At 48.0% G+C, this 26,810-nt stretch overlaps 11 non-coding genes across 11 annotated transcripts; all 11 read right to left on the bottom strand.

The window, feature by feature from the left end:
* Positions 1-7: 7 nt before the first annotated feature.
* On the bottom strand, positions 8-79 carry TRNAD-GUC (transfer RNA aspartic acid (anticodon GUC)). The gene has a single exon. It is a non-coding gene; the product is annotated as a tRNA-Asp (tRNA).
* A 5,016-nt stretch (positions 80-5,095) lies between these two features.
* On the bottom strand, positions 5,096-5,167 carry TRNAD-GUC (transfer RNA aspartic acid (anticodon GUC)). Its single transcript has one exon. It is a non-coding gene; the product is annotated as a tRNA-Asp (tRNA).
* Positions 5,168-5,444: 277 nt separating this feature from the next.
* On the bottom strand, positions 5,445-5,516 carry TRNAD-GUC (transfer RNA aspartic acid (anticodon GUC)). The gene has a single exon. It is a non-coding gene; the product is annotated as a tRNA-Asp (tRNA).
* A 63-nt stretch (positions 5,517-5,579) lies between these two features.
* TRNAD-GUC (transfer RNA aspartic acid (anticodon GUC)) lies at positions 5,580-5,651 on the bottom strand. Its single transcript has one exon. It is a non-coding gene; the product is annotated as a tRNA-Asp (tRNA).
* A 10,321-nt stretch (positions 5,652-15,972) lies between these two features.
* TRNAD-GUC (transfer RNA aspartic acid (anticodon GUC)) lies at positions 15,973-16,044 on the bottom strand. Its single transcript has one exon. It is a non-coding gene; the product is annotated as a tRNA-Asp (tRNA).
* A 67-nt stretch (positions 16,045-16,111) lies between these two features.
* TRNAD-GUC (transfer RNA aspartic acid (anticodon GUC)) lies at positions 16,112-16,183 on the bottom strand. Its single transcript has one exon. It is a non-coding gene; the product is annotated as a tRNA-Asp (tRNA).
* A 5,133-nt stretch (positions 16,184-21,316) lies between these two features.
* Positions 21,317-21,388, bottom strand: TRNAD-AUC (transfer RNA aspartic acid (anticodon AUC)). The gene has a single exon. It is a non-coding gene; the product is annotated as a tRNA-Asp (tRNA).
* A 66-nt stretch (positions 21,389-21,454) lies between these two features.
* Positions 21,455-21,526, bottom strand: TRNAD-AUC (transfer RNA aspartic acid (anticodon AUC)). Its single transcript has one exon. It is a non-coding gene; the product is annotated as a tRNA-Asp (tRNA).
* Positions 21,527-21,731: 205 nt separating this feature from the next.
* On the bottom strand, positions 21,732-21,803 carry TRNAD-AUC (transfer RNA aspartic acid (anticodon AUC)). Its single transcript has one exon. It is a non-coding gene; the product is annotated as a tRNA-Asp (tRNA).
* Positions 21,804-21,869: 66 nt separating this feature from the next.
* On the bottom strand, positions 21,870-21,941 carry TRNAD-GUC (transfer RNA aspartic acid (anticodon GUC)). Its single transcript has one exon. It is a non-coding gene; the product is annotated as a tRNA-Asp (tRNA).
* Positions 21,942-22,145: 204 nt separating this feature from the next.
* On the bottom strand, positions 22,146-22,217 carry TRNAD-AUC (transfer RNA aspartic acid (anticodon AUC)). Its single transcript has one exon. It is a non-coding gene; the product is annotated as a tRNA-Asp (tRNA).
* Positions 22,218-26,810: the final 4,593 nt, after the last annotated feature.

Here is a 26,810-nt window from a genome sequence, read left to right as displayed (position 1 = left end):
AACTAAGCTCCCCGTCGGGGAATCGAACCCCGGTCTCCCGCGTGACAGGCGGGGATACTGGCCACTATACTAACGAGAATTTTTTTTTCTTTATTACCGACTTGGCAACTACAAAGAACGATGAAAAGTCGCATGGAATTAAAAACACAAGTCACTTTCTTACAGGTTTCTTGTGGTAGAATGGATTAGGTGACATGAGCTTATCCAAGACTGGCAGCCAATCTGGGGGTTCAGATTGCCCTCCGAAAACATCACGCGTGTACATTACACTTTTAACAAAGTATTGATGGGCTGGGTGTACGACAACATGCTCATGGCGAACATCCATCCGCGTTCTCCGTATGCTGTGCATACACAAGACCATTAATAAATCCCTGGGCACTTCTCCTGGCTGGGCGCATGAAAGGTAGCGTATGCCAAACGGTGTTATTGGTAAGGCCTTTTTAATAGTACGCTGTAGCACGTCCCACAAAAAAACCGCATCGTGACAATCAAGGAAAATATGCTCTATGGTTTCCAGCTTCTTGCAAATTAAACAGTCAGCAGACCAAGGCACGAAAAGGCCTTTGCTTTCCAGCCATGGCTTCACCGGAAGAGTGCCGGTATGCAATTGAAAAAAGAAAGATTTAGCGGATGATCTGATGGGCATTCTTTTCACTCTCTTCAACACGTCCCGCTCCGGACCCAAAGCATATACAGCGTGATAAAGAGGCACAGGTAAAAAGGTTTCCAATAAATCTTTGTACAGCCGTTTTCGCGTAACAGTACACATATGCTCATTCGAAAATCTCGCCTTCACTATTTGGAAGGACGCGACAACTTCGCGAAGAAAAGCACTTAGAGCCATTGTCCCTGTAGACATAGTGGAAACTACATATTCCGGCAGTGAATCCCGCAATCGCACTTGGATTACCGTTCTAAGAAAAACAACGCTTTGTTCGCGCAAAAAAAAAGAACCTTGTTACAATCTGCTTTAAGTATAAATGTGACAAGCCCAGTCCACCGTTGTGCACCGTATGAAAAAAATTGCATCGACTGGTACGCTCCCATGTTGAAGCCCACACAAACGTGGCAAATACCCTATGCAGTTTTTGAACAGAGATTCTTGACATAGATAACGCTTGCAGCATGTAAAAAATTTTTGCAACTAGGAACATATTGCAAACGGTAGCTCTTGCGAACATAGAAAAGTTATGTCCTCCCCATTTGTTTGTTTGGGTTTTCACTTGCTCAACTTCACCGGCCCAACATTCCTTGCGTTCACGGTAATGCTTTAGTGGCACACCAAGGTAATTGCCTGGCGTTGTTGTCCATTGCATACTGGAGAATAATGCAGGCGCGTATTGCCAGTTTCCGTGCCAAAATCCTAAACACTTTGCCCAACTAATTTCACTTCCACTTGCAGTGCAAAAAGCAGTGGCTTCTTTTACAACTTCTTGCACGCTCTCATGGTCAGTACAAAAAACCGCAATATCGTCCGCGTATGCCAAAACCCGAACTTCACTTTGAAAAAATCTATAACCGCGTATGTTTGGCCTTGTAAGCAATCTTAGACAGAAAGGCTCCAGATAAAGCGCAAACAAAAGGGGAGACAGAGGACAGCCCTGCCTTACTGACGACTGAACAGGTATACGATCAGTTAACTGCTTATTCACGACCAGTCTCGCTGAACAGCACTCGTAAACCATTTTCACGCCCTTTGTAATCACGGAACCAGCATTGACGTACTCTAAAACAGAGAACAAAATTTCATGTACCACTTTATCAAATGCTTTGTGGAGGTCTAATTGCATCATGGCTACGCGGTCATGCATCGCGTCACAACACTCTAGTACACTCCTTGCTGCGTGTATGTTAGTAAAAATGGTCCTTTCTTTTATACCGCATGTCTGATGTGGGCCTACAAGAGAAGTAATTACACGTTGGAGTCGTCGCCCTAATACTTTCATGTAAATTTTATAGTCAACATTCGTTAGACTTATAGGACGGTAAGACGCTACAGACTGAAGCTTAACATGGTCATCTGTTTTCGGGATTAATACAATGTGTGACATTCCAAAAGACGGAGGAGGTAAGTTCTTTTCGTAGCATTCACTAATAACTCTTTCCAGTAAAACAGCCATTTCAGTTGGAAAGGCCTTGTATATGGCAGCACCAAGACCATCTGGTCCGGGTGACTTACTGGAATTTAATTCCCCGATAGCGGCCTCAATTTCCTCAGAAGTAATACTTGCTTCAAGTGTCTGCGCCACTTCGTCTTCTACTCTTGGCATCAGCGACAGAAAGCCTTTTCTGAAGCGTTCAATGTCCGGTGTTTTCAGGCTAAACAATTCGCTGTAAAATTCTACAAACGCCCGTTCAATCGTTTTTTTTTTTCCGAGGTAACTACGTTCTGATAGCAGATTTCTTTTATCTCTTTTGACACTGCGTACCTTTTTTCGTCACTAAGTGCCCTTTTCGTGGGCGTCTCTCCGAGCCACAATTTTTCGCTGCGTGCCCTTATCACCGCACCGCGATACTTCTCTTCGTCCATCCCCTCAAGTTTGGTTTTTATCTTTTTAATATCTTGGGCGAACAAGCCAGGCTTAACGCTCTCCATGCTAAGCATGTATTCAAGTGTGCTACGAAGTTCTTTTTCTTGTTCTCTTTCTTTACGTCGGAGAGTGCATGCTCGGTCAATAGCAGCTATCTTTATCTCGCACTTAAACTGCTCCCATGCTTGTATAAACTTAGAGTCATTTTGTAACATATGCTTAATATATTCTTTAACTTTAGTGGTAAACTCTTCATCCTGCAGCAGTTTTTCATTAAATTTCCATAGCTCCCAATTGAACGTTGTTGCCTTACTTTTCATGCCTAGAGTAATCATTACGAGGGAGTGGTCACTAAAGCTCATGGGAAGTGTTTGATATTCCGAGCACAAGGGCACACAATCAATGGGAACATATATTCGGTCGAACCTTGCATGACAGCTACCTTGAAAGTGCGTAAACTTTGCTTGGCCTTCATGCGTCATTATACAGCCAGCATCTTCCAGCTCTGCCTCAATAACAATGTCAATAAGTAACTCTGCACTCTTGTCAGGAAGGACACGGTCTGTTGTTCTATCTTCCGGTCTAGAGACACAGTTGAAGTCTCCAAGCAGGAAAACACGCCTCTCATGTATTAAGAAGGATTTCATATAGTGAAAGAACTCTTCGCGCTCAAACGTTCTAGTCGGGGCATAAACGCAGATCACTCTCCAGTCCAATCCAGAAAAACTGAAGTCACATATCAAAAGCCGACCACTCTCACACGAGAACACAGACTGCACACACTCTATGCAATTTCGAATGAAAATGACACATCTCCCCGATCTTCCAACCGCATGACAAACGCAAACACTATATCTAGAACGATATATTTCAGCCATTTTTTCTGTTTGTTGTTCGCTTTCCATTTTGCTCTCTTGAACTGCTGGCACATCAATTTCATTTTCCAGCAGAATGCGGTTCAGCTGCAGTTGTCTCCGACGCGTTGACAGCCCCCTCACATTTAGCGTGGCTACGCGCAAGCTAGTGGTTAAATTGGTCGCCATCTCAAGAAATTATAAATCGCGAAACATATATCACTCACATCGCTTTTGCAGAAAGACAGCATTGCGGTTGATCTGTTGCACGGGATGACCATTCTTCCTTTTTGGCGGGTCCGTCCGTCGTTCCAAGCGCTGCTCCCGATCATGGACCAGGCTTGTAACGTCTCGACCGGAAAGGGCACCCCCGCTATGGCGGAGGCACAGGTGACACAGTTCTCCGGTCTGGGGGCACGTTTGGCCTTGGCTTGAAGGACGCCCGGCGAAGGGGGGCCGCCTTCAGTGGAGGCTGTTCGTTTTCCGCTCCTCCTTGGGTTGATCCCTCGTTGACACTGTCTTTGTGCACACGCTTCACAGGCAAGGTAGAAGCAGCTGGCATCTCAGCTTCAGTGTCCCCCTGTTCCTCACTGTGTTGCGTAGCCGAAGCTGGGCGTGCAGCACTGGCTTTGCCGTCTTCTTTCGAGGGTGTCTCGGTCCCAGCGACATTAGACAACGGAACTATCAACTCTGATTCACAGTGTTCTTTAGGGGCAGGGGTCTTCTCAGAGGACTGTTCGTTCTGTTCTGCCTCCTCAGCGATTCCACTCCTCGCTTCCTCGGCGTCCACTGCGTCCATCAAGTGCTCGCCTGCCACTTCACTCGGCACGGGGCCTGCAACGTTGGCATACGTGCGCACACACTGGGACTCGTCATGGCCGTTGCGACGACACAGCCCGCAGCGCGGCACGCCGTAAATGACCTTGAATGAAATGACTCACGCCGTAAATGACCTTTCCCGCGGCACCGGAGGCAAAGCGGGGCTCTGCCTGGGACGTGGACGAGTGCGACGTCCTCGGCGACCCGAAGCTGATGCGGCAGGCTCTCAATGGTAACGCCCACTTTTAGCTTCAGCGTGACCGTTCGTGTCGTTGAAGCCTTGTCGACACACCCTTGTACTTTCCACTTGTCTCTTGAAATTTCAGTCACTTTTCCAAAAGCTGCCAACGCCGCTCGCACATCATCGTCCTGCACGCCGTGAAGCAGCCAGAAAAGCTTCAGCCTGATGCCTTGGTTACAGGGGTCAATGACTACGCAGCGGTGTTCCTTCACTTCAATAGCTTGGGCTTCCAAAATCTTCGCTTTCGCCTCTTCACCTTTAAACGTTACCGCCCACACGTGATTCATTTGGTATGCCCCGAGGGCAACCACTTCCGGCAGCAGTGAAAGACGAGCGAGGGAGTCTCGAAAGTGCTCCACCCGGTATGGCCTGGCTTTTATGTCGCCATGCAAACAAACAGTATGTAAAACACTCGAACTTGTAGGCAGATGCGGTAGAACCAGTTCATAATCCTTGGTAGGCCTTTCCGTGCTCCTGATACCACGGCCCAGCTGGGCCGCTAAATCCGCTCCTTGGGAGCCCATGATAATCACGTCCGTCACGCTCGGTGGCCGGAAGTGGAATCCTATACTAACGAGGAGGTGCAAGAAAGACGGCAAGCGCTGTTCTGAAATGGCGCAAAATGCAAGAAAGAAACAAAAACTAAGCTCCCCGTCGGGGAATCGAACCCCGGTCTCCCGCGTGACAGGCGGTGATACTGGCCACTATACTAACGAGGAGGTGCAAGAAAGACGGCAAGCGCTGTTCTGAAATGGCGCAAAATGCAAGAAAGAAACACAAACTACGCTCCCTGTCGGGGAATTGAACCCCGGTCTCCCGCGTGACAGGCGGGGATACTGGCCACTATACTAACGAGGAGGCGCAGGGAAAACGGCAGCGCTGATCCGGTCTCCCGCGTGACAGGCGGGGATACTGGCCACTATACTAACGAGGAGGCGCAGGGAAAACTGCAGCGCTGATCTGAAATGGCGCAGAATGCAAAAAAGAAAAACTAAGCTCCCCGTCGGGGAATCGAACCCCGGTCTCACGCGTGACAGGCGGGGATACTGGCCACTATACTAACGAGGAGGTGCAAGAAAGACGGCAAGCGCTGTTCTGAAATGGCGCAAAATGCAAGAAAGAAAAACTAAGCTCCCCGTCGGGGAATCGAACCCCGGTCTCCCGCGTGACAGGCGGGGATACTGGCCACTATACTAACGAGGAGGTGCAAGAAAGACGGCAAGCGCTGTTCTGAAATGGCGCAAAATGCAAGAAAGAAAAACTAAACTCCCCGTCGGGGAATCGAACCCCGGTCTCCCGCGTGACAGGCGAGGATACTGGCCACTATACTAACTCTTTTTTTTTCTATATTGCCGTGAAAAAAAAAAACACATGATAAAACACGTCAACTACACTTGAGCTAACGCGTACGCGGCTAAAATCTTTTCAAGTGCACCAACTCATCAAAGAGAGAATGCCATTGTAGCGGATCCTGCTGCATCCTGAAAGTTTCTCGTATATACACAGCACTTTCATTAAAGTTTTCACGCGCAGATCGTGTATCTATATCTGCATGACGCACCTGCAATCGTGTTTTCCACAAACTATGGAGGCCAAGAAGCATAATTAAATCATAAGGTGCATCATCGTTCTGCACTGGTAGGAATCTTATACCGTAAGGAGTTAATGGAAGTTCCTTTTTAATTGTCCTTTGGAGGACGTCCCATAGAAAGACAGCATCCCAACACTGTAAGAAAACGTATTCAATTGTTTCCGGTTTTTCGGACAACAGGCAATTTGTTGTCTATGGGATGAAGATACCTTTTCATTCAACCAGGTTTTAACAGGGAGCGTATTGGAGTGAAGTTTGAAAAGGAACGTTTTAGCTGATGGCCTCACGGGCATCTTAACTCTTTTCAAAGCGCCCTGCCCTGGGCCTCCACAGTGTAATGCCCGGTAAAAAGGCACCGGCAGCATCACGTCAATGAGATCTTTATACAGTTATTTTTTGAACATTGGAGAGATAATCAAAAGAAAACCGCACTTCTAGCAACTTGCACGAGAAAACAACCTCGCGCAGGTAGCCAGCCACAGTACCAGGCATGTTTTCACATGACACAATCCATTCAGGGAGCAGCCTCTGCAATCGCACTTGCATCACAGTTCTTAGAAAGGTATCTTTTTGATCACGGAGGAATATAAATCGCGAGACCACCTGACGCATGAACAGATGTGCAAAGCCAAGCCCGCTCCTTTTAACAGAATTAAACAAATTCATCCGGGCGGTTTTTTCCCATGTGGATGCCCAAATAAAAACAGCAAAAACGCGGTGCATTTTCTGAATTGAGGTTCGTGAGACACACAACACATTTATGAGGTACCACAGCCTCGAAATAAGAAAAACATTGCAAATATAAGCGCGCGAAAACATTGACAGTTGCCTTCCTTGCCACGCATCCGCTTTTTCTTTCACTCTGGATGTTTCTTCCACCCAGTGCTCGTTGGGATCTTGATAACATTCTAAAGGCACGCCTAGATAACGTGTTGGGAGAGCAGGCCATCGCAGCTTACAGAAGAAATCAGGTGTCACGTCCCAATCACCGTGCCAAAACCCAGAGCTTTTCTCCCAATTGATCTTGCATCCGGTTTGATCACAAAATGTTTGGACGACACCATTGACTTCACAGATGCTCTTTCTAGTTGCACAAAAGACTTCAATGTCATCAGCGTATGCTAGCATTTTCACGTGTGCTGATTGCAGCTTGAATCCTAAAATGGGATCGCTATCAATGATAGCCAAGCAAAGTGGCTCTAAATACAGTGCAAAAAGCAGGGGTGAGAGCGGGAAGCCCTGCCTTACTGATGACCGTACTGCGATGCTGTCAGTCAGTTCACCATTCACAATAATACGGGTCGTGCAGTTCGCATAAGCCATTTTAACACCCTCCACTATGACGTCACCAAGGTTAGAATGCTCCAAAATGGAAAAAAGAATTTCGTGAGAAACACGGTCAAAGGCTTTCGCCAAATCGAATTGCATCATGGCTATCTGACCAGCGAGTGCATCAACGCATTCTAATACGGTTCTTGCGACATGTATATTCGTGGCAATGGATCGACCCTTGATGCCACACGTTTGATGAAGCCCAACCACTGTTTTTATTACGCTTTGCAGTCTTTTTGCTAAAACCTTCATGTACATCTTATAGTCAACATTGGTGAGGCTTATCGGTCGATATGACCCCACGAACTGTCGTTTCTCCGGATCATCTGTCTTGGGTATTAGAACAATGTGCGATGTAGAGAAAGACAGTGGGACAGTATTATGTTCGTAAGCTTCAGTGATTACACAGAGCATAAACTGAGCCGCATACTGCTGAAAAGTTTTAAAGAATGCGGCGCTTAGACCATTCGGCCCAGGGGCCTTCCCAGGTGTCAGGTCATCTATTGCAGGTAGTATCTCCTGCAACGTTACCGGTGTTTCTAGGCGCGCTTTACTTTCGTCATCTAGTGCAGGCATCAGTCTTAGAAAACCTGTTCGAAAGCCGCCTACAGTCTGAAGCATAGCGCTAAGCAGTTCTTTGTAGTGCTCTATTACAGCACGCTGAATATCTTTAGCATCTTCAGTGATATGGCCGGCATATCTTATACTTCCTATTTCTTTCTGGCAGGCGTATCTTTTCTCGTCTGCTAGGGCTCGTTTTGTCAGTACTTCTCCAGCCCAAAGTTTTTCAGCCCTTGCACGTATAACAGCCGCTCTGTATCTTTCACTGTCGATTGTTTCCAACTCACTTTTTATCTCTCGTATTTTACTGGCGAAATGCCCTGGCACAGAACGTTCCATGCTCAAAAGAAACTGGAGTCGTTCATTCAGTTCTTTTTCTTTTTCTTTCTCTTTATACCGCACCTTACTGCTCTTTTCTAATGATTTCAATTTGACCCACTCTTTGAAGCTGTCCCATTCCGCTGCAAAACTTACTGGTCGCATAGCAAGACGATTTTCAAACTCGGTCTTAACTTCCATAAGGAACTCTTGATCGACGAGAAGCTTGGCATTCAGTTTCCATAGGTGCCAGTTAAAGCGCGATATCTTTCCTTTTCTACCAAACACTGCACTCACAAGACAATGATCACTGAAAGATACAGGCTTGTCCTCATATGCAGTACATAGGGAAACAAGATCAACCGAGGCATACACCCTGTCCAATCTAGCATGGCTATCTCGCTGAAAGTGCGTGAACTCTGGCTGGTTTCCAGTGGAGAACACACTGCCAACATCATCAAGGCCATACTCATGCACAAGTGCATTCAACAGGTCGGAGCTTCTGTCTGTTCGAGGTTTACACCTTGCCGCTCGGTCCACAGCTGAGCACACACAGTTGTAGTCACCAAGTACAAGCAAGATTTTGTCAGTCTTCAGCCACAATTCAATAGACTCAAAAAATGATTCACGTTCGCATTTTGAATTGGGAGCATACACACACACAACACGCCAGAATAAATTACAGTACGTAAAATCAGTAACCAAAAGCCGACCACTCGGACAGGCAAAAACGGACTCTACGCTTACTTCCAGCGTGTTACGTATAAATAAAAGGCATCCACCCGATACACCAACAGAATGGCATACACACACATAAAAGTTTGCTTGAAAAGAAGCCACCATATGGTCAGTGCTTTCTTGGCTCTCAATCTTTGACTCTTGCACAGCTGCTATATCTATATCATTATCCAAAAGGAGGCGACTGAGCTGGCATTGTCGCCTTCTCGCTCCCAGCCCTCCGGCATTCAAAGTAGCTACATGTAACGGCAAATTAAGCTTAAGAGTCATGAATTAGAAAGAGACGCCCGTACCAGCATGGTGCCTACCTTCATGGTTGCGTGGCCTCCGCTTCTGAAGAACAGCGGCGTATGTGTGCATGTAATGTCCTCCCAGCAGAACAGCGGGCTGCATTCAAACGAAGTCCAAGCACCGTCTTTCATTTTTTTTTTTGCACACACGCCCCTCTTGGTTGCAGAATGTTCCTGACGCTTGTCGGTAGGCAGCCGACCCACAAATCGTTCAGGTCACCACAAAACTACGGAGGCGGTTTCCCCGCCTGCCGCGTGTCGGCCGAGAGGTTCGGCTTCGGTCGCAAAGTTGCTCTTCGGATGCCCGCAGTTTTCGGAGGTGGCTCACCACAAACACCGCCTGGCAGCTGAGTCTCCTCGACGCTTTCTTCGTGCGGACGTTTCGCGGCAATTAAGGCTGCTGTCTCCGGCCCAACCTCCATGGCATCAGTACAGGAAGGCTCAGTACTGAGATGATCCTCAGCGTCAGAAAATTTGGTTAAGTCTTCTGACCCTTCCTTTGACTCGCTTTCATGGTCCTGGGATGGAGCGTTAAAGACATGCCGAGGTTCATTCTTTTCATTTGAGACCGTCACCTTATCCTTTGTTAAAACCGTCATGGAAGGCGCGTCCTGTTTCATTGACTGACCTCTAATGTCAGCAGCCTCCTCCGCATCCGCCTCGTCCATAATTAACTCCGACGAGTCATCGCTGGTCCCAGGCCCGGCAATGCTAGCGTAGGTTCGTGCACACTGGCTGTCTTCATGCCCGAACCGTCGACAGGTTCCGCAGCGAGGAACCCGGCACTCTTTGCGGATGTGACCCGTACTCCGGCAGCGTAGGCACAACGGGGGTCTGCCTGGCACAATCACTAGCGCCGGCTCGCCGCTAGCATTCAACTGATGCGGAAGGTCGTCGAGCTTCAAGCCAGCGTTCAGCTTCAGCGTGACGAGTCTAGTGGTGGAGACCTTTTCTAGCATACCTTTAACACGCCAGCGCTCCCGGGAAACCTCCGACACCTTTCCGTACGGCGAAAATGCAGCACGAACATCCTCGTCTGGCACGTTGTGTAGCAGCCAGTGAAGTTTGAGTCGCACGTCCTGGTTCGCCGGGTCAATCACCAAGCAGCGACCGTTTTTTACACACAGCTCACCTACACTTACAATCTTGTTCACCGCTTCAGTATCTTTGAGAGTGACGGCCCAGACGTGGCTCATCCGATACGCCCCCATTGCGATAACGTCGGGGATTAGCGAGTGTTGCGCCAAAGCATCCCGGAAATCTTCCACCCGGTATGGGCGGGCCCTGATATCGGCATGCAAAAAAACGGTATTCAAAACAAACCGACCTGTTGGCAGTGCAGGCAAAACAACCTGGTAAGTATTGTCCTGTTCCGCAGTCCTGTTACCGCGGCCTGACATGGCCGCTGAAGCCGCTCCTGAGGAGCCCTGCATCCTGCGTCCGTTCACTGGCGGGCCACTATACTAACGAGGAGGTGCAAGAAAGACGGCAAGCGCTGTTCTGAAATGGCGCAAAATGCAAGAAAGAAACAAAAACTAAGCTCCCCGTCGGGGAATCGAACCCCGGTCTCCCGCGTGACAGGCGGGGATACTGGCCACTATACTTTTTTTTTTTATTGCCTGGCTTTGACACAAATACACCGCACTGGAACTCAAAACAAAAGGAAAAAAGGAATAATATATGTACACAAAGGTAGCTAGCGTTGCCTAACATCCACTGAGGGGCAGGCATTGTCATGTTAAAATTCCTTGAGCACCGTCAAAGGTTCCAGCTTTGACAGCCACTCAGGAGCACATGGTTGCAATTTAAGCACGTCGAGCCATCGCTGCACACTTTCACGGAAATACATGCGGGCTGGCCGTGCATCTGGATCGCAGTGATAACCAGCCATTCGTGCGCGCCATATACTGTGGAGGCACATTAACATAACCTGGTCTAACGGCATATCATCGTGGTTATCCAATGGCAAATACCTAATGCCATGGGAATCAAGTGGCAACTGTTTTTTTATTGTCCTTTGCAGAACATCCCACAAATATACCCCCTCCCAGCAATGCAAAAACACGTGATCTATTGTCTCTGGCTGTTTGCAGATGAGACATTTGGCCCCCCACGGTAGGAACATACCCTTCTCCTCCATAAATGATTTTACACTCAAAGTACCCGTATGTAGCATAAAGAAAAACGTTTTAGCTCCCGGAGAAACTTGCATTTTCTTTACGCGTTTTAATACATTACTTCCTGTGCCTCCATAGTATAAAGCTCGGTACAAGGGCACCGGGAACACCACTTCACAAACATCCTTGTATAATGTTCTCCTGTTAACATTACTTAAATACTCTTTCGAAAAACGTGCGCTTAAGAATTTCACGCTCAAAACAATTTCCCTAAAGAATCCAAACAGAGAGCCAGGCATACATTGAGTATAAACTACGAAATCAGGCAACGCTCGACCAAGTCTTTGTTGACACACTGTGCGCAGGAAAGGATTGCTGGCATCCCTAAAAGCATAAACCGGTTGACAATCTGTCGCACAAACAAATGACCCAGACCAAGCCCCCCATGCTTCACCTGCCGGAACAAATTTGTCCGACTGCACCTCTCCCAACTCGAGGCCCAAACAAACAACGCAAAAACTCGATGCAATTTTTGCACATTTACATGGGAGCAATGCAACACTTGCATAACATACCATAACTTACTAATTAAAAACAGGTTGCAAACTGCGGCTCTTGCAAATATTGATAATTGAGCGCTTTTCCATTTCTCCGCTTTTTCACGGGTTTCTTTGACCTGCTCTAGCCAGTATGGCTCGCTTTCCTTGTAAAATTTCAAGGGCACACCCAAGTACTTTGCAGGCGTTGTAACCCACGGCACATTAGCGAAAGTGTCGGGGGTCAGCTGCCATTCTCCGTGCCAAAATCCCAGGCACTTAAACCAGTTAACTTTACTCCCTGTGACTTTGCTAAAATGTTTTACCACATCCACTGTCCTCTTTATACTCTGCTTATTTACACAAAAAACCGCAACGTCGTCTGCGTAAGCCAGCAATTTGACTTCTGACTCCTGCAGTCGAAAACCATCAATGCCATTGTTTTGTAGGATGCTTAAACACAACGTTTCAATATAAATGCCGAACAAAAGAGGGCTGAGGGGGCAACCTTGGCGCACCGAACGTCGTACGTTGATGGGGGCCCCCAGTGACTTATTGACAATTAATCTCGTAGTGCAGTTACGGTACGCCAAAGCCACTCCGTCTCGAATAACAGAGCCGACATTAACATAGTCCAATATACTGAACAGAATAGTATGTGCCACAGAATCAAAAGCTTTCTCCAAGTCCAACTGCAGTAACGCAACACATGCATGAGTTGCATCGCAGCATTCGAGCACACTTCGCGCTTTGTGAATGTTCTGAAAGATAGATCGCCGTTTGATACCGCACGTTTGGTGAGGGCCCACTAGTTCGCATATAACCGTTTGTAGTCTGCCAGCAAGCACCTTCATATAAATCTTGTAATCAACGTTTGTCAGAGCAATGGGCCTGTAAGACAACTGCCTAAGCTTATCTGGTTGGTCAGTTTTCGGAATAAGTACTGTGTGCGACGATCCGAAAGACGCAGGCAGTGCCTTCAGTTCATACGCTTCATTAAATAAGGCACACAACAAAGGAGATAGCTGTTCCTTGAACGCTTTATAAAAAGCCGCACTCAGGCCATCAGGCCCGGGTGAATTCCCTGGGTTTAAATTTTCTATTACCTGCTGCACTTCTTTTTCGCTTATTGGCCGCTCCAGTCTTTCTTTTTGTTCCTCGTCAATTTTTGGCATCGCGTCAAGAAAGGATTCTTTAAAACGGTCCAAATAAACCTCTCGGGACGAAAATAGATCTTCATAATACTCCCGAAAGCTTTCGCGATTCCTTCGTTATCGGTTTCTGTGCGTCCTGCCCAATCTAGCTCTGCCACGTGATTTCGCCTTGCATTTGCTTTTTCTATTCCCAACGATCTTTTTGTCGGCGTCTCATCCATGGCCAATTTTTCCGCTCTCGCACGCACCAGTGCTCCGCGATAACGGTCTTCGTCATTCAGTTGAAGTCTTTGTTTTATTTTTCTAACGTCGTCCATGTATAACCCTGGCGTGTTACACTCCAGGGCTAACAATTTATCTAGCAAAGATCTTAAATGCATTTCATTTTGTTTTTCTTGAAACCCTATGCAGCTGGCCTTTTCTATAGCTTTGATTTTAATTTGTTGCTTACACAGTTCCAGTTCTTGACCCAGTTCGGGGGTGTCCTCCTGACAAATCTTACCTATTTCTTCTTCTACTAGTCTGGTGAATTGCTCGTCGTTCAGCAGTTTATTATTTAACTTCCACAATTCCCAATTAAAACCGCTACCTCCCCTTCTTGTTCCAATTGTACACAGAACCATGCAGTGATCTGAGTACGTTACCGCCAAAACATAATAATCCTGGCATTTTGGAGCCAGTTCAGCGGACACATAAATCCTGTCAAGGCGGGCGTGGCTAGCACCCTGAAAATGAGTATACTGAACCCGTCGCTCGCTCGTGAGACACTCTGCAACGTCCACCAGTGCAAACTCGTCAATCAAGCCCGAAAGTACCTCTGTGCTACGATCCCTAAATGTACGAAGGCTAGTTTTGTCACCGGAGCTCAGTACACAATTGAAATCTCCCAGAAAGACAAGTTGCTTATCCGTGTTTACTCTTCAACAAAATCAAATAAAGCAGCCCTCTCATCAACTACCGTAGGTGCATATATACAAACAGCACGCCACTCAGCCAAGCAAAAACTAAAATCGAGGACCACACCCCGACCCGACGGAAAACAAGCATGCGACTGCACTACAAGACCCGGCAACTTCTTCACAAACAGGACGCATCGAGCAGAAGTACCGACTGCATTACTGACAACTGCGTAAAACCGCGACGTGAAACGTTGCACCATGCTCTCGGTCTCTTGTTCACCCTCGACTTTTGTCTCTTGAACTCCAAGTATATCAATGTCATTTTCATTTAAAAGGCGCAGGACCTGGCTCTGCTTCCTTTTCGCTGCTAGACCTCTCACGTTAAGGGTCGCAACCTTTAGTGACAGTACATAAGCCATTTTCTTAGAGTGAAAAGAGGCCAAGAGCATGGTGCTTACCTTTCACGTCTAGCATGGCGCTAGACGCTTTCGTTGACGCCAGAGCCATGAGGGTTGGACTGGCAGACCTTGTGACAGGGGCGGCTTTTCGGCAGCTCTCCTGTCCGTCGAGACATTCGATCTTGGTTTGAAGGTCGCCCTCCTCCCTATTGGCGTTTTTATCGGCGGCTCGTCGTTGCTAGCTGCCTCTGCCTCGTTCGTCTCACTGGCGCTCCCGTCGTGGGCACGCTTCGCAGGGCCCTGGACGTTGGTCGCTCGGCCGCTGCTCCCCTCGAGGGTCCCCCGTCTGCCCGCAGACTCCGGAAGTTCAATTTTTGAGCTCTCGGCATTGCTCACCCTTTCTTCCTCCGACGGTCCGTTGCTTGGCAGTGCCACTTCCCTGTCTGGTCCACCGAGCATCTCGTCCCCACCCCCCGGGGGCACTAACATGCCTGCTGCTGCTGTTAGCTTTTCAGCTTCTCCGACCCCTTTTGCGGCCTCCTCCGTCTCTGCGAGATCCATTTGGTGCTCTGTCATGTCCGCCCTCGCTGTTGGTGCAGCTGCCAATGCGTACGTTCGTACGCAATCTTCCTCGGAGTGGCCGAAACGCTTACATGTCGAACACCGCGGAATCTTACATTCCCGGCGCACATGACCGGTCCCGCGGCAGCGCAGGCACTGCATTGGCCGCCCAGGCACCACAACAAGGGCCAACGCCCCTGCTACTCTTATCTGGTGAGGCAGATCTTTTATCCTCATCCCAGGCTTCAACTTCAGAAGCACGGTTCTCGTTGTTGAGCCCTTTTCGTGCACGCCCTGGACTCGCCACCGCTCACGGGCCACTTCGGTCACCTCACCGAAAGCCGCAAAAGCAGTTCGGATATCCTCATCCGCCACGCCATGCAACATCCAGTGGAGCCGTAGCTTCACCTGTTGGTCCTCCGGGTCAATGACGATACACCGTCGACCTTTCACTTGAAGCTCTTTAAAGGGTAGCAGCCGCTTGATTGCTTCCGTGCTGTTCAAAGTCACCGCCCAGACATGGTTTATTTGGTAGGCCCCCAAGGCCACCACGTCTGGGAGCGTACCAATCTTGGCCAGGGCGTCCCGGAAATCTTCAACCCTGAAAGGTCGCACTCGTACGTCGCCGTGCAAAAAAACTGTGTTGAAAACAACACGTCCGGTGGGCAGATGCGGCAAAATTATCTGATATTCCTTATCGTCGTTTCTGTTAAGCCTGTTACCGCGGCCAGCCTGGGCCGCAATCGCCGCTCCGCCGGAGCTCATGATTCACCGTCCGTACACGCCGGGGGCCGGAAGTAGAATGCCACTATACTAACGAGGAGGTGCAAGAAAGACGGCAAGCGCTGTTCTGATATGACGCATAATGCAAGAAAGAAACAAAAACTAAGCTCCCCTTCGGGGAATCGAACCCCGGTCTCCCGCGTGACAGGCGGGGATACTGGCCACTATACTAACGAGGAGGTGCAAGAAAGACGGCAAGCGCTGTTCTGAAATGGCGCAAAATGCAAGAAAGAAACAAAAATTAAACTCCCCGTCGGGGAATCGAACCCCGGTCTCCCGCGTGACAGGCGGGGATACTGGCCACTATACTAACGAGGAGGTGCAAGAAAGACGGCAAGCGCTGTTCTGAAATGGCGCAAAATGCAAGAAAGAAACAAAAACTAAGCTCCCCGTCGGGGAATCGAACCCCGGTCTCCCGCGTGACAGGCGGGGATACTGGCCACTATACTAACGAGGAGGTGCAAGAAAGACGGCAAGCGCTGTTCTGAAATGGCGCAAAATGCAAGAAAGAAACAAAAACTAAGCTCCCCGTCGGGGAATCGAAACCCGGTCTCCCGCGTGACAGGCGGGGATACTGGCCACTATACTAACGAGGATTTCTTTTTTTCTTTATTACCGACTTGGCAACTACAAAGAACGATGAAAAGTCGCATGGGATTAAAAACACAAGTCACTTTCTTACAGGTTTCTTGTGATAAAATGGATTAGGTGACATGAGCTTGTCCAAGACTGGCAGCCAATCTGGGGGTTCAGATTGCCCTCCGAAAACATCACGCGTGTACATTACACTTTCAACAAAGTATTGAGGGGCTGGGTGTACGACAACATGCTCATGGCGAACATCTATCCGCGTTCTCCATATGCTGTGCATACACAAGACCATTAATAAATCCCTGGGCACTTCTCCTGGCTGGGCGCATGGAAGGTAGCGTATGCCAAACGGCGTTATTGGTAAGTCCTTTTTAATAGTACGCTGTAGCACGTCCCACAAAAAAACCGCATCGTGACAATCAAGGAAAATATGCTCTATGGTTTCCAGCTTTTTGCAAATTAAACAGTCAGCAGACCAAGGCACGAAAATGCCTTTGCTTTCCAGCCATGGCTTCACCGGAAGAGTGCCGGTATGCAATTGAAAAAAGAAAGATTTAGCGGACGATCTGATGGGCATTCTTTTCACTCTCTTCAACACGTCCCGCTCCTGACCCAAAGCATATACAGCGCGATAAAGAGGCACAGGTAAAAAGGTTTCCAATAAATCTTTGTACAGCCGTTTTCGCGTAACAGTACACATATACTCATTTGAAAATCTCGCCTTCACTATTTGGAAGGACGCGACAACTTCGCGAAGAAAAGCACTTAGAGCCATTGTCCCTGTAGACATAGTCGAAACTACATATTCCGGCAGTGAATCCCGCAATCGCACTTGGATTACCGTTCTAAGAAAAACATCGCTTTGTTCGCGCAAAAAAAAGAACCTTGTTACAATCTGCTTTAAGTATAAATGTGACAAGCCCAGTCCACCGTTGTGCACCGTATGAAAAAAATTGCATCGACTGGTACGCTCCCATGTTGAAGCCCACACAAACGTGGCAAATACCCTATGCAGTTTTTGAACAGAGATTCTTGACATAGATAACGCTTGCAGCATGTAAAAAATTTTTGCAACTAGGAACATATTGCAAACGGTAGCTCTTGCGAACATAGAAAAGTTATGTCCTCCCCATTTGTTTGTTTGGGTTTTCACTTGCTCAACTTCACCGGCCCAACATTCCTTGCTTTCACGGTAATGCTTTAGTGGCACACCAAGGTAATTGCCTGGTGTTATTGTCCATTGCATACTGGAGAACAGTTCAGGCGAGTATTGCCAGTTTCCGTGCCAAAATCCTAAACACTTTGCCCAACTAATTTCACTTCCACTTGCAGTGCTAAAAGCAGTGCCTTCTTTTACAACTTCTTGCACGCTCTCATGGTCAGTACAAAAAACCGCAATATCGTCCGCGTATGCCAAAACCCGAACTTCACTTTGAAAAAATCTATAACCGCGTATGTTTGGCCTTGTAAGCAATCTTAGACAGAGAGGCTCCAGATAAAGCGCGAACAAAAGGGGGGACAGAGGACAGCCCTGCCTTACTGACGACTGAACAGGTATACGATCAGTTAACTGCTTATTCACGACCAGTCTCGCTGAACAGCACTCGTAAACCATTTTCACGCCCTTTGTAATCACGGAACCAGCATTGACATACTCTAAAACAGAGAACAAAATTTCATGTACCACTTTATCAAATGCTTTGTGGAGGTCTAATTGCATCATGGCTACGTGGTCATGCATCGCGTCACAACATTCGAGTACACTCCTTGCTGCGTGTATGTTAGTAAAAATGGTCCTTCCTTTTATACCGCATGTCTGATGTGGGCCTACAAGAGAAGTAATTACACGTTGGAGTCGTCGCCCTAATACTTTCATGAAAATTTTATAGTCAACATTCGTTAGACTTATAGGACGGTAAGACGCTACAGACTGAAGCTTAACATGGTCATCTGTTTTCGGGATTAATACAGTGTGTGACATTCGAAAGACGGAGGAAGTACGTTCTTTTCGTAGCATTCACTAATAACTCTTTCCAGTAAAACAGCCATTTCAGTTGGAAAGGCCTTGTATATGGCAGCACCAAGACCATCTGGTCCGGGTGACTTACTGGAATTTAATTCCCCGATAGCGGCCTCAATTTCCTCAGAAGTAATACTTGCTTCAAGTGTCTGCGCCAATTCTTCTTCTACTCTTGGCATCAGCGACAGAAAGTCTTTTCTGAAGCGTTCAATGTCCGGTGTTTTCAGGCTAAACAATTCGCTGTAAAATTCTACAAACGCCAGTTCAATCGTTTTTTTTTCCGAGGTGACTACGTTCTGATAGCAGATTTCTTTTATCTCTTTTGACACTGCGTACCTTTTTTCGTCACTAAGTGCCCTTTTCGTGGGCGTCTCTCCGAGCCACAATTTTTCGCTGCGTGCCCTTATCACCGCACTGCGATACTTCTCTTCGTCCATCACCTCAAGTTTGGTTTTTATCTTTTTAATATCTTGGGCGAACAAGCCAGGCTTAACGCTCTCCATGCTAAGCATGTATTCAAGTGTGCTACGAAGTTCTTTTTCTTGTTCTCTTTCTTTACGTCGGAGAGTGCATGCTCGGTCAATAGCAGCTATCTTTATCTCGCACTTAAACTGCTCCCATGCTTGTATAAACTTAGAGTCATTTTGTAACATATGCTTAATATATTCTTTAACTTTAGTGGTAAACTCTTCATCCTGCAGCAGTTTTTCATTAAATTTCCATAGCTCCCAATTGAACGTTGTTGCCTTACTTTTCATGCCTAGAGTAATCATTACGAGGGAGTTGTCACTAAAGCTCATGGGAAGTGTTTCATATTCCGAGCACAAGGGCACACAATCAATGGGAACATATATTCGGTCCAACCTTGCATGACAGCTACCTTGAAAGTGCGTGAACTTTGCTTGGCCTTCATGCGTCATTATACAGCCAGCATCTTCAAGCTCTGCCTCAATAACAATGTCAATAAGTAACTCTGCACTCTTGTCACGAAGGACACGGTCTGTTGTTCTATCTTCCGGTCTACAGACACAGTTGAAGTCTCCAAGCAGGAGAACACGTCTCTCATGTATTAGGAAGGATTTCGTATAGTGAAAAAACTCTTCGCGCTCAGACGTTCTGGTAGGCGCATAAACGCAGATCAATCTCCAGTCAAATCCAGAAAAACTGAAATCACATATCAAAAGCCGACCACTCTCACACGAGAACACAGACTGCACACACTCTATGCAATTTCGAATGAAAATGACACATCCCCCCGATCTTCCAACTTCATGACAAACGCAAACACTATATCTAGAACGATATATTTCAGCCATTTTCTCTGTTTGTTGTTCGCTTTCCATTTTGCTCTCTTGAACTGCTAGTACATCAATTTCATTTTCCAGCAGAATGCGGTTCAGCTGCAGTTGTCTCCGACGCGTTGACAGCCCCCTCACATTTAGCGTGGCTACGCGCAAGCTAGTGGTTAAATTGGTCGCCATCTCAAGAAATTATAAATCGCGAAACATATATCACTCACATCGCTTTTGCAGAAAGACAGCATTGCGGTTGATCTGTTGCACGGGATGACCATTCTTCCTTTTTGGCGAGTCCGTCCGTCGTTCCAAGCGCTCCTCCCGATCATGGACCGGGCTTGTAACGTCTCGACCGGAAAGAGCACCCCCGCTATGGCGGAGGCACAGGTGACACAGTTCTCCGGTCTGGGGGCACGTTTGGCCTTGGCTTGAAGGACGCCCGGCGAAGGGGGGCCGCCTTCAGTGGAGGCTGTTCGTTTTCCGCTCCTCCTTGGGTTGATCCCTCGTTGACACTGTCTTCGTGCACACGCTTCACAGGCAAGGTAGAAGCAGCTGGCATCTCAGCTTCAGTGTCCCCCTGTTCCTCACTGTGTTGCGTAGCCGAAGCTGGGCGTGCAGCACTGGCTTTGCCGTCTTCTTTCGAGGGTGTCTCGGTCCCAGCGACATTCGACAACGGAACTATCAACTCTGATTCACGGTGTTCTTTAGGGGCAGGGGTCTTCTCAGAGGACTGTTCGTTCTGTTCTGCCTCCTCAGCGATTCCACTGCTCGCTTCCTCGGCGTCCACTGCGTCCATCAAGTGCTCGCCTGCCACTTCACTCGTCACGGGGCCTGCAACGTTGGCATACGTGCGCACACACTGGGACTCGTCATGGCCGTAGCGACGACACAGCCCGCAGCGCGGCACACGACACTCACGCCGTAAATGACCTTTCCCGCGGCACCGGAGGCAAAGCGGGGCTCTGCCTGGGACGTGGACGAGTGCGACGTCCTCGGCGACCCGAAGCTGATGCGGCAGGTCCTCAATGGTAACGCCCACTTTTAGCTTCAGCGTGACCGTTCGTGTCGTTGAAGCCTTGTCGACACACCCTTGTACTTTCCACTTGTCTCTTGAAATTTCAGTCACTTTTCCAAAAGCTGCCAACGCCGCTCGCACATCATCGTCTTGCACGCCGTGAAGCAGCCAGAAAAGCTTCAGCCTGATGCCTTGGTTACAGGGGTCAATGACTACGCAGCGGTGTTCCTTCACTTCAATAGCTTGGGCTTCCAAAATCTTCGCTTTCGCCTCTTCACCTTTAAACGTTACCGCCCACACGCGATTCATTTGGTATGCCCCCAGGGCAACCACTTCCGGCAGCAGTGAAAGACGAGCGAGGGAGTCTCAAAAGTGCTCCACCCGGTACGGCCTGGCTTTTATGTCGCCATGCAAAAAAACAGTATGTAAAACACTCGAACCTGTAGGCAGATGCGGTAGAACCAGTTCATCATCCTTGGTAGGCCTTTCCGTGCTCCTGATACCACGGCCCAGCTGGGCCGCTAAATCCGCTCCTTGGGAGCCCATGATAATCACGTCCGTCACGCTCGGTGGCCGGAAGTGGAATCACTATACTAACGAGGAGGCGCAGGGAAAACGGCAGCGCTGATCTGAAATGGCGCAGAATGCAAAAAAGAAACAAAAACTAAGCTCCCCGTCGGGGAATCGAACCCCGGTCTCCCGCGTGATAGGCGGGGATACTGGCCACTATACTAACGAGGAGGCGCAGGGGAAGCAGCAGCGCTGATCTGAAATGGCGCAGAATGCAAAAAAGAAACAAAAACTAAGCTCCCCGTCGGGGAATCGAACCCCGGTCTCCCGCGTGATAGGCGGGGATACTGGCCACTATACTAACGAGGAGGCGCAGGGAAAACGGCAGCGCTGATCTGAAATGGCGCAGAATGCAAAAAAAGAAACAAAAACTAAGCTCCCCGTCGGGGAATCGAACCCCGGTCTCTCACGTGACAGGCGGCGATACTGGCCACTATACTAACGAGGAGGCGCAGGGAAAACGGCAGCGCTGATCTGAAATGGCGCAGAATGCAAAAAAGAAACAAAAACTAAGCTCCCCGTCAGGGAATCGAACCCCGGTCTCCCGCGTGATAGGCGGGGATACTGGCCACTATACTAACGAGGAGGCGCAGGGGAAACGGAGGCGCTGATCTGAAATGGCGCAGAATGCAAAAAAGAAACAAAAACTAAGCTCCCCGTCAGGGAATCGAACCCCGGTCTCCCGCGTGACAGGCGGGGATACTGGCCACTATACTAACGAGGAGGCGCAGGGAAAACGGCAGCGCTGATCTAAAATGGCGCAGAATGCAAAAAAGAAACAAAAACTAAGCTCCCCGTCGGGGAATCGAACCCCGCTCTCCCGCGTGACGGGCGGGGATACTGGCAACTATACTAACGAGGAGGCGCAGGGAAAACGGCAGCGCTGATCTGAAATGGCGCAGAAAGCAAAAAAGAAACAAAAACTAAGCTCCCCGTCGGGGAATCGAACCCCGGTCTCCCGCGTGATAGGCAGGGATACTGGCCACTATACTAACGAGGATTTTTTTTTCTTTATTACCGACTTGGCAACTACACAGAACGATGAAAAGTCGCATGGGATTAAAAACACAAGTCACTTTCTTACAGGTTTCTTGTGATAAAATGGATTAGGTGACATGAGCTTGCCCAAGACTGGCAGCCAATCCGGGGGTTCAGATTGCCCTCCGAAAACATCAGGCGTGTACATTACACTTTCAACAAAGTATTGATGGGCTGGGTGTACGACAACATGCTCATAGCGAACATCCATCCGCGTTCTCCATATGCTGTGCATACACAAGACCATCAATAAATCACTGGGCACTTCTCCTGGCTGGGCGCATGGAAGGTAGCGTATGCCAAACGGCGTTATTGGTAAGTCCTTTTAATAGTACGCTGTAGCACGTCCCCACAAAAAAACCGCATCGTGACAATCAAGGAAAATATGCTCTATGGTTTCCAGCTTTTTCCAAATTAAACAGTCAGCAGACCAAGGCACGAAAAGGCCTTTGCTTTCCAGCCATGGCTTCACCGGAAAAGTGCCGGTATGCAATTGAAAAAAGAAAGATTTAGCGGACGATCTGATGGGCATTCTTTTCACTCTCTTCAACACATCCCGCTCCGGACCCAAAGCATATACAGCGCGATAAAGAGGCACAGGTAAAAAGGTTTCCAAGAAATCTTTGTACAGCCGTTTTCGCGTAACAGTACACATATACTCATTTGAAAATCTCGCCTTCACTATTTGGAAGGACGCGACAACTTCGCGAAGAAAAGCACTTAGAGCCATTGTCCCTGCAGACATAGTGGAAACTACATATTCCGGCAGTGAATCCCGCAATCGCACTTGGATTACCGTTCTAAGAAAAACATCGCTTTGTTCGCGCAAAAAAAAGAACCTTGTTACAATCTGCTTTAAGTATTAATGTGACAAGCCTAGTCCACCGTTATGCACCGTATGAAAAAGATTGCATCGACTGGTACGCTCCCATGTTGAAGCCCACTCAAACGTGGCAAATACCCTATGCAGTTTTTGAACAGAGATTCTTGACATAGATAACACTTGCAGCATGTAAAAAATTTTTGCAACTAGGAACATATTGCAAACGGTAGCTCTTGCGAACATAGAAAAGTTATGTCCTCCCCATTTGTTTGTTTGGGTTTTCACTTGCTCAACTTCACCGGCCCAACATTCCTTGCTTTCACGGTAATGCTTTAGTGGCACACCAATGTAATTGCCTGGCGTTGTTGTCCATTGCATACTGGAGAATAATGCAGGCGCGTATTGCCAGTTTCCGTGCCAAAATCCTAAACACTTTGCCCAACTAATTTCACTTCCACTTGCAGTGCAAAAAGCAGTGGCTTCTTTTACAACTTCTTGCACGCTCTCATGGTCAGTACAAAAAACCGCAATATAGTCCGCGTATGCCAAAACCCGAACTTCACTTTGAAAAAATCTATAACCGCGTATGTTTGGCCTTGTAAGAAATCTTAGACAGAAAGGCTCCAGATAAAGCGCGAACAAAAGGGGGGACAGAGGACAGCCCTGCCTTACTGACGACTGAACAGGTATACGATCAGTTAACTGCTTATTCACGACCAGTCTCGCTGAACAGCACTCGTAAACCATTTTCACGCCCTTTGTAATCACGGAACCAGCATTGACATACTCTAAAACAGAGAACAAAATTTCATGTACCACTTTATCAAATGCTTTGTGGAGGTCTAATTGCATCATGGCTACGTGGTCATGCATCGCGTCACAACATTCGAGTACACTCCTTGCTGCGTGTATGTTAGTAAAAATGGTCCTTCCTTTTATACCGCATGTCTGATGTGGGCCTACAAGAGAAGTAATTACACGTTGGAGTCGTCGCCCTAATACTTTCATGAAAATTTTATAGTCAACATTCGTTAGACTTATAGGACGGTAAGACGCTACAGACTGAAGCTTAACATGGTCATCTGTTTTCGGGATTAATACAATGTGTGACATTCGAAAAGACGGAGGAAGTACGTTCTTTTCGTAGCATTCACTAATAACTCTTTCCAGTAAAACAGCCATTTCAGTTGGAAAGGCCTTGTATATGGCAGCACCAAGACCATCTGGTCCGGGTGACTTACTGGAATTTAATTCCCCGATAGCGGCCTCAATTTCCTCAGAAGTAATACTTGCTTCAAGTGTCTGCGCCACTTCTTCTTCTACTCTTGGCATCAGCGACAGAAAGTCTTTTCTGAAGCGTTCAATGTCCGGTGTTTTCAGGCTAAACAATTCGCTGTAAAATTCTACAAACGCCCGTTCAATCGTTTTTTTTTCCGAGGTGACTACGTTCTGATAGCAGATTTCTTTTATCTCTTTTGACACTGCGTACCTTTTTTCGTCACTAAGTGCCCTTTTCGTGGGCGTCTCTCCGAGCCACAATTTTTCGCTGCGTGCCCTTATCACCGCACTGCGATACTTCTCTTCGTCCATCACCTCAAGTTTGGTTTTTATCTTTTTAATATCTTGGGCGAACAAGCCAGGCTTAACGCTCTCCATGCTAAGCATGTATTCAAGTGTGCTACGAAGTTCTTTTTCTTGTTCTCTTTCTTTACGTCGGAGAGTGCATGCTCGGTCAATAGCAGCTATCTTTATCTCGCACTTAAACTGCTCCCATGCTTGTATAAAATTAGAGTCATTTTGTAACATATGCTTAATATATTCTTTAACTTTAGTGGTAAACTCTTCATCCAGCAGCAGTTTTTCATTAAATTTCCATAGCTCCCAATTGAACGTTGTTGCCTTACTTTTCATGTCTAGAGTAATCATTACGAGGGAGTGGTCACTAAAGCTCATGGGAAGTGTTTGATATTCCGAGCACAAGGGCACACAATCAATGGGAACATATATTCGGTCCAACCTTGCATGACAGCTACCTTGAAAGTGCGTGAACTTTGCTTGGCCTTCATGCGTAATTATACAGCCAGCATCTTCAAGCTCTGCCTCAATAACAATGTCAATAAGTAACTCTGCACTCTTGTCACGAAGGACACGGTCTGTTGTTCTATCTTCCGGTCTACAGACACAGTTGAAGTCTCCAAGCAGGAGAACACGCCTCTCATGTATTTGGAAGGATTTCATATAGTGAAAGAACTCTTCGCGCTCAAACGTTCTAGTCGGGGCATAAACGCAGATCACTCTCCAGTCCAATCCAGAAAAACTGAAATCACATATCAAAAGCCGACCACTCTCACACGAGAACACAGACTGCACACACTCTATGCAATTTCGAATGAAAATGACACATCCCCCCGATCTTCCAACCGCATGACAAACGCAAACACTATATCTAGAACGATATATTTCAGCCATTTTCTCTGTTTGTTGTTCGCTTTCCATTTTGCTCTCTTGAACTGCTAGTACATCAATTTCATTTTCCAGCAGAATGCGGTTCAGCTGCAGTTGTCTCCGACGCGTTGACAGCCCCCTCACATTTAGCGTGGCTACGCGCAAGCTAGTGGTTAAATTGGTCGCCATCTCAAGAAATTATAAATCGAAAAACATATATCACTCACATCGCTTTTGCAGAAAGACAGCATTGCAGTTGATCTGTTGCACGGGATGACCATTCTTCCTTTTTGGCGAGTCCGTCCGTCGTTCCAAGCGCTCCTCCCGATCATGGACCGGGCTTGTAACGTCTCGACCGGAAAGGGCACCCCCGCTATGGCGGAGGCACAGGTGACACAGTTCTCCGGTCTGGGGGCACGTTTGGCCTTGGCTTGAAGGACGCCCGGCGAAGGGGGGCCGCCTTCAGTGGAGGCTGTTCGTTTTCCGCTCCTCCTTGGGTTGATCCCTCGTTGACACTGTCTTCGTGCACACGCTTCACAGGCAAGGTAGAAGCAGCTGGCATCTCAGCTTCAGTGTCCCCCTGTTCCTCACTGTGTTGCGTAGCCGAAGCTGGGAGTGCAGCACTGGCTTTGCCGTCTTCTTTCGAGGGTGTCTCGGTCCCAGCGACATTCGACAACGGAACTATCAACTCTGATTCACGGTGTTCTTTAGGGGCAGGGGTCTTCTCAGAGGACTGTTCGTTCTGTTCTGCCTCCTCAGCGATTCCACTGCTCGCTTCCTCGGCGTCCACTGCGTCCATCAAGTGCTCGCCTGCCACTTTACTCGGCACGGGGCCTGCAACGTTGGCATACGTGCGCACACACTGGGACTCGTCATGGCCGTAGCGACGACACAGCCCGCAGCGCGGCACACGACACTCACGCCGTAAATGACCTTTCCCGCGGCACCGGAGGCAAAGCGGGGCTCTGCCTGGGACGTGGACGAGTGCGACGTCCTCGGCGACCCGAAGCTGATGCGGCAGGTCCTCAATGGTAACGCCCACTTTTAGCTTCAGCGTGACCGTTCGTGTCGTTGAAGCCTTGTCGACACACCCTTGTACTTTCCACTTGTCTCTTGAAATTTCAGTCACTTTTCCAAAAGCTGCCAACGCCGCTCGCACATCATCGTCTTGCACGCCGTGAAGCAGCCAGAAAAGCTTCAGCCTGATGCCTTGGTTACAGGGGTCAATGACTAAGCAGCGGTGTTCCTTCACTTCAATAGCTTGGGCTTCCAAAATCTTCGCTTTCG

This window comes from Amblyomma maculatum, chromosome 9 (assembly GCF_055883805.1).
Source record: "Amblyomma maculatum isolate TAMU_Amacu chromosome 9, ASM5588380v1, whole genome shotgun sequence".
Lineage (NCBI taxonomy): Eukaryota > Metazoa > Arthropoda > Arachnida > Ixodida > Ixodidae > Amblyomma > Amblyomma maculatum.
Note: the sequence above shows the minus strand (reverse complement) of the source record. Positions and strands in the feature narration are given on the sequence as shown.